This window comes from Rhinopithecus roxellana, chromosome 11 (assembly GCF_007565055.1).
Source record: "Rhinopithecus roxellana isolate Shanxi Qingling chromosome 11, ASM756505v1, whole genome shotgun sequence".
Classification (NCBI taxonomy): Eukaryota; Metazoa; Chordata; class Mammalia; order Primates; family Cercopithecidae; genus Rhinopithecus; species Rhinopithecus roxellana.
Window position 1 is genome coordinate 39426546 of NC_044559.1, and position 6956 is coordinate 39433501.

The following is a 6956-nucleotide window of genomic DNA, read 5'->3' on the forward strand; positions in this document are numbered from 1 at the left end:
CAGCTACTAGTGAGGCTGAAGCAGGAGGATAGCTTGAACTCAGGAGGCAGAGGTTGCAGTGAGCTGAGATCATGTCACTGCACTCCAGCCTGGGCAACAGAGCGAGACCCTGTCTCAAAAAAAATATGTAGGTTAGTGGTTGCTTAGGGCTGGTGGGAAGTAACTGCTAATGGGTGTGGGAGTTCTTTTGGGGGTGACACAAATGTTTTAAAATTAGACGGTTGTGATGATTACACAACCCTGTGAATAGACTAAAAACCACTGAATTGTGCTGAATTGTGTTCGTTAAATGTGTGAACTATAATGGTATGCCAATTATATCTCAATATGGCTGTTTAAAAAGTACTACTTGATCTATGCCAAAATTAGTTTGCTATATATAACCAATGCCATATACTAGGAGTAGTAGCATAAGAAATAATTTAAGAAACTAGCTTATGAATGAAACCAAATTTAAGTGTAAGATAAATGATCTATCCACAAAAGCATAGGAAGGAGGCCTGCTTTCCAGAAACTCAAACTTCAACAAGAATGGTATTCATGTTACATGATCTAATAAGAGAGACAAAATTCTTATGTCTCAAACACTGATATAAGCTACCAAATGTAGTCAGGCAAAATCTTAAGTAAATGTACAGGAAGATACAATTTTCCTTTAGTATTATTGAATAAGAACAACAAAGCATCAAGAATCTATCTTTAAAAGTAATTTTCTTACATTAAGTTGTCTCTCAAAATGTCATATTAGATATGGAAAGCAAACCACACACGTACATACGAAATGTCTTTCTAACTGCATCACCCTGGCAGGGAAGGCTGATGACATTTTTATTAGTAATATTAATCACATGCTTAAAGGGGAAAATGTCTCACTTTTTCAAGGACCGTAATATTTACCTATTTACACCTTTTAAAATTTCAAATAAGTCCATCTTAGAACCCTTAACCCCCTTCAAAAAAACAAGTAACCTTCAAAAAAACAAGTAAAATGAAAATTAATAAATGTTCCTTAGTGTGCTATGAACCATTAATTGTACAGACTGAACAGCTTTAGCCTAATAAGAAACATGCCTTCAGCAGAAATGTGAAAGTCACCTGATGCTTATGATTTAACGATAAAAATGTGTAGTCAATTTGCAACGAAGTTAAGACCTACAACCCTGGAATATTTTAACTACAAATTCTTGCAGATACCTGAGGAACTTTGAAAGGTGAACAACCTGAAGTAATGAAATGTTCTCAGCATGAATTAAGTAATTCATCTCTAAAGTGGTCTGAAGATAGAGGCAATAGAATTTCCAGTAATAACAAATGATCAGAGATGGATTTGGCCTGACACTCCAAGAAAGTACAGACGTTGCATTAATCTGGCAACAAAATAATTGTATCAGTAATTTTTTAGAGAAGAGATACTATAATATTAGAAGTAAAGACATGTTAATAGCATCATTAATCATAAACCTCATATAAATTTTTAAAATCAGCTCTAGGTTTAGCAATAAAAGTCCTAAGTATAATTCATTCATTCAAATAAATACTTACGTAATTCTTACTGTGAATGAAGGCTGGAGTAGGCAATCTGGTGCTAAAGTGGGCAGATTCCAGGGGATATAAAGATGAATTAAACACAGTCTCATCTTTGAGGAACTTAAAATGAGAGGAGTGTGATGTTTTTGCTAAAATTTCACCATTCTTGTTTGAGTCATTTCCATTGAGCAGCGTTTTACTTTTATAATCAGAATGAAGAGTGTTGATTTTATTTTTTAAGAGATTTAAGTGCCATTGAGTGAGATACAAAGTTTTATAGGTGTTCGGAAGAGAGATCCCTGTCAAGGAAAATTTTCGAGGAAGAGTGAGCATGTGAGCTGGGCATGGAAAGAAGACCATCTTAATGACAGACTGAATCAGGGAAGGCAATCCAGGTGGAAGGTATGGTATCAGCTAAAGCTGGTACATGAAATTAATGGAAAGCAATACAGTATGGCTGCAGGGTAGGGTACCTACAGAGCAGAAAAAGCTAGCATGTAATATTGGGGCTCAATCATAGGAGGCCTACACTATCACACTCAAGAATGCAGATTTGGTTTGCCAGGCCATGTATGTAAGGTACTTAGCAAACAGTGCCGTGTACATCAAGATATACAAGCCATTATCATTAGTGTTCAATGTCTTATAAGAAGATGGAGCAGAGGGAAGGCTATAGATCTCCTGGGCAGCCAGTTCAGTGTCCTTCCGTCTATCCCATAGGTAGGATCCAGATGAGTGTGCCCCAGCAGGTAGGTCTGTACTGGGGTGTGACTCACTTTCAGATTGTCCCTGACTCACCATCTCCCCCAGCATTCATATCCCTCAGCGTCATGCAGTGACACTCTGAAAGTTCCTTCAGTGCAAAGACTATGTCCTCTTCTATATCTTTGTTCCCATGGCCTTAGCACATACTAGGTGTTCAAGAAATGCTCATTGAACCAACTGCACATTAGGTATGAATACTCCCAGACAAATAAATACACTGATACTCTGGCCAATGTGTCAGAACAGATGGCCTATTCATTTAGTAATTGAGTTTGTCATCACTGGACATACTAATGATAGCTAGTTTCTGGATCTGCCAGGTTCCCAAATGAGGCATTGTCCAGAGAGGCCCTTGCTTGCAGTCCTCTGGATATAGACATCATCTCAGTTCTCCTCCTTTACCCCTAAACTACCACACCTACCTCTATAGGGATATTGTGGGTGAAATAACGGTTTTCACATGCCTTGCATTGTGCCTGATGGCCTGATGCATACTAAAATTCAGTAAGCATGCTTGTTCCCCTAAACAGAATATCTGACTTGTCCACCCATTGGCTACGGCATGGTAGACCACTTAGTGTACTGCTTTGGAGACAAAAGAAGTAAGAGAAGGCTCTTTTACAGTTTTCATCTGAATGTCTCCTTTAGACAGATGGAGCCACCTTATGGATATTGACATACTCTATCCTTTTCTACGATGGTACACAACTCCTTGTGGCTGAGCTCAGTTCTTGAAAATCCAGAATTATAAAGTTCAGAGCTGCAGCATAGGTCAAGTTCCTCTTCCCACCAAATCTAAGGGATTGAAGTTCACAGTGAAGAATTAAAGGAGGGATCGAGGCCCAGAGTGGTCCAGTGACTTGCCTCTGAAAAGCACCATTATGAAGTGGGAGAGAAGAAGAATGTTCAGTTTTAATCAGAGTCTTTGCCATCACGGAGACAGTGAAGCCAAGTGGTTAAGAGCAGGGGCAGCCAAACTGACACACGTACAAAATCCCAGCCCCCTACCTATTTTTACAAATAAAGTTTTATCAGAACAGGGTCATGCGTGTTAATTTATGTATCATATTTGGCTGTGTTTGCACTACAGCAGCAGCAGCAGAGATGAATGTGTGCAACAGAGATCATAAGTCCAACAAGGCCTGAAATATTTGCTATCTGGCCTTTTGCAAAAAATGTGCGCTGACCTTCTGTTAAGAATAATGGCTTTGTTAAGCAGAATTGAGTTTAAATCCTACTTCCAACTTGGGTGAGTTAACCTCTTTACACCTCAGTTTCTTCATCTGTAAAGTGGGAGTAATAAAAGCATCTACTTTGAGGGATTATCATGAGGATTACATACCCCAAAGTACCTAGCACAATGCTTGGACCATAGTAAACTTATTGAATGTGAGCAATGACAATGATGATGGTGTATATATATGTAAAATCATCACACTGAGGACACTATACCTCAAAAAGGCTTTAACACTGTGTTTTAAATGTACCTGGGATTTGTTTTAGTCAAGGATGCTGAGATATGCAGACACAAGAATAACTATCATGAAGGAGGAAGTTATATTTACGGGTCCCTAGAAACAGGAGGCAGGGTATACCACACAGGCCGTGTGGAAGAAGCACCAAATCGGGCAGAAGGCAGAGGGAGTGAGGGGAAAACGTGGGCAGGAACCTTTATTGAAGTTTCTGCGAGAAAGACAAGCAGGGTAGGCAGTTAGGATGGGCTAGTTTGGACAATTTCCACAGGTTCTGAGGTACAGGAACCACCCCAAGTCTCCCGATACCTGGCCCTAGGGTAAGTGGGGCAGGGGGATAGTGTCCCTGAGAGGAGGAACTTGATAAAGGAGGTTGAGGGTAGGGGCTCTGGATTGGTTGGTTTGTATATGACAGGTTCACTCCTGGGAGGTGTTTACTATCTCTAGGTATTGACTACCTCTGGAAGGGGCAGTCTCTCCATGATCAGCAAGACCCCAAAATGTCAAAGCATCAGAAAATAAGAAAATAATTAACAGAAAATGGCTGGTTGAAGGCCTATAATAGATACACCCGTACATACGTATACACATGTAATACATGAAAAAGATATTAATGCTAGTAAAATGTATTAATTGCTAGTAAATTAATGTATTAATGAATTTAATACATTAAATGTATTAATGCTAGTAAAATATATACACATACACATACACATGTATATTACATATAACATATATGAAAATACAAGTATTAAGGCAAGTAGAATACATACATACACACACACACACACACACACACACACAAATAATCTGTGCTGCCCCAAAAAATACTTTCTCAGTTTCTAGAAACAATAGTACCAGACTGATGAAACTACCTGATTGTATGATCCTTGCACTACAAGTAAACTAGAGGTCACATGGCGAGTGGAGAGTAGGTTGGATTTAGGAATACATGAACTGTGGTTTTTCCTTTGCCCTCTATTCCTTTAGGATTCCTCTTTAGCTCCTTCTATTTTTTCCCCCCATCCAGTGGTGAAATGGAGTCACTGCAGCAGCTGAGGCAGAGAGCTTTTCCTTCAGGATTCATGGCCTATTTCTCAGTTCTGGGAAAACAACTCTAACGAATCAACAAAGTAAAGAGAGATAAAGGTGTTGGGAAAGACTGATTTCAAACAATCAAAACTGCTTTGGGGATGAGGATGAAGTTGGGGACATTACTGCCTTGTATATCACATACTATAATATTTATTATGTCTATTGTTTATTGTGTGTGTCCTTCTTTAGAATTTTAACTCCCCAAGGGCAAAGATCCCTGAGTTTTTTGTTTATCAATGTATCCAAAAGGCCTAAAACAGTCTTGTACCTTATACACACTCTGCAAATATTTACTGAATTGAATAAATGGCTGCCGATCTATAAACTATGCTGCTTTCAAACAAAACTAAGACAAGGACATTGATAGCATATCCTCATCCCCTGTCTGGCCCCTTGGATTTGATTTGAGCCTCTGTACTTAGAATGATGAAGTCTGTTGGGGCTGTTTTCAGGAGAGGCCATGAGACTCTGGGCACCAGAAGAGCTGCCCTGGGACACAGAGAGGAAAAAGTAATCAATAATGGAGAAAAAAAAAAAAAAAAAAAAAAAAAAAAAAAAACCATGGGAAACAAACTCAAACTAGAAATGAAATAAGCTATGGCTTCTGTAATCCTCCTGCACATAACAACTATGGGTTTTGGACAAAATACAAAAAGCAGCTATCCAGAGGCACTGAAGAGCAGCCAAGCAGGTAGACAATGGAGGGGAATCTGCATTTGGAAGAAGGAGATGACAGTGGGAAAGTTCCCATTATCACAGCTCTTTGCTGGAAAGCCGGTCCCAATCCATGCCAAATGAAGGCTACTAAAACATGAATAGAAAATCTGTAGTCTTACTGGCATGAAGAGCCAGGAGACAGGGTTCATGGTGATTATAGTAACCAGAAAGTGAGGAGGGGGTAATCTTGGAAAAATGAGAGCCAAAGAGGGGGAAGTAACATGTGCTATGTATAAACTCTGCACAAGTCATCGGCTGACTCCTGAACCATGTGTGCAAATAACCCAGCTAAGGCTAGAAGAACCTATCAGAGATTTCTGTTGCTGCACACTGGAGACAGTTTCAAGTTTGAAATAGTTAAATTAGCTGCCTGCTTAAAACAAATCAGCACTCTTCAGAGGAATACAACAGAACCCAGAGGCTCTGCAATATATCATTTACAGTGTTCTGGATAATATCTAAAATGCTAGGCATATGAAGAAAAAAAGAAAATGTAAGCCAAAAACAATCAATGCAGACTGACACTCAGATAAATAATTAGCAGACAAAAATTTTAAATCAGCTATTATAACTGTGCTCCTCAATGTAAAGGAAAATAAGTTTGTAAAGAATTAACAAATACAAAATCTCAGAGAACTAGAAACTATTAAAATTATCAAATAAAAATTCTAAGACCAAAAACTGTAATACGATGTTTGAAATAAATGTTGCCATATGGGCCTGACAGTAAATGTAAATGACTGAAGAAAAATTGAGAGAATTTAAAGACAGATCAATATAACTAATTCTATCTACATAAAGGAAAAAATACTGGGAAAAATAAGCAGAGCTTCAGGGACTTGTGGGACAATACTGAAAGATCTAGCATACATATAATTAACTTTCAGAAAGAAAAGAGACAGAACGGAATAGAAAAAAAATATTGAGGAAGATATAATATACATGATAAATGTATATTAGCAGAAGTGAGTCTTTTAAAATGTAATTTTAGATTTCAGATATATATGTGATAGAAATGAAAAATTGAAAAAAACGTAATTGATATAGAAGATAATAACAAGGATATCCAAATTGTGTGAAAAATGTTCTGGAGATAGAACAAATAGCAAAAGTATAAAAAGATCAAATCACACCAGAGTAACACGTTTCAGAACTGCAAAAAAGTAGTATCATAAACCAAGAAATATTCTTAGTCACTTACAACTGAGACATGAGAGTTGAATTTCAACTTTTTTTTTTTTTTTTTTTTGAGTTGGAGTCTTGCTCTGTCACCCAGGCTGGAGTGTGGTGATGTGATCTTGGCTCACTGCAAGCTCTGCCTCCTGGGTTTACACCACTCTCCTGCCTCAGCCTCCCGAGTAGCTGGGACTACAGGCACCT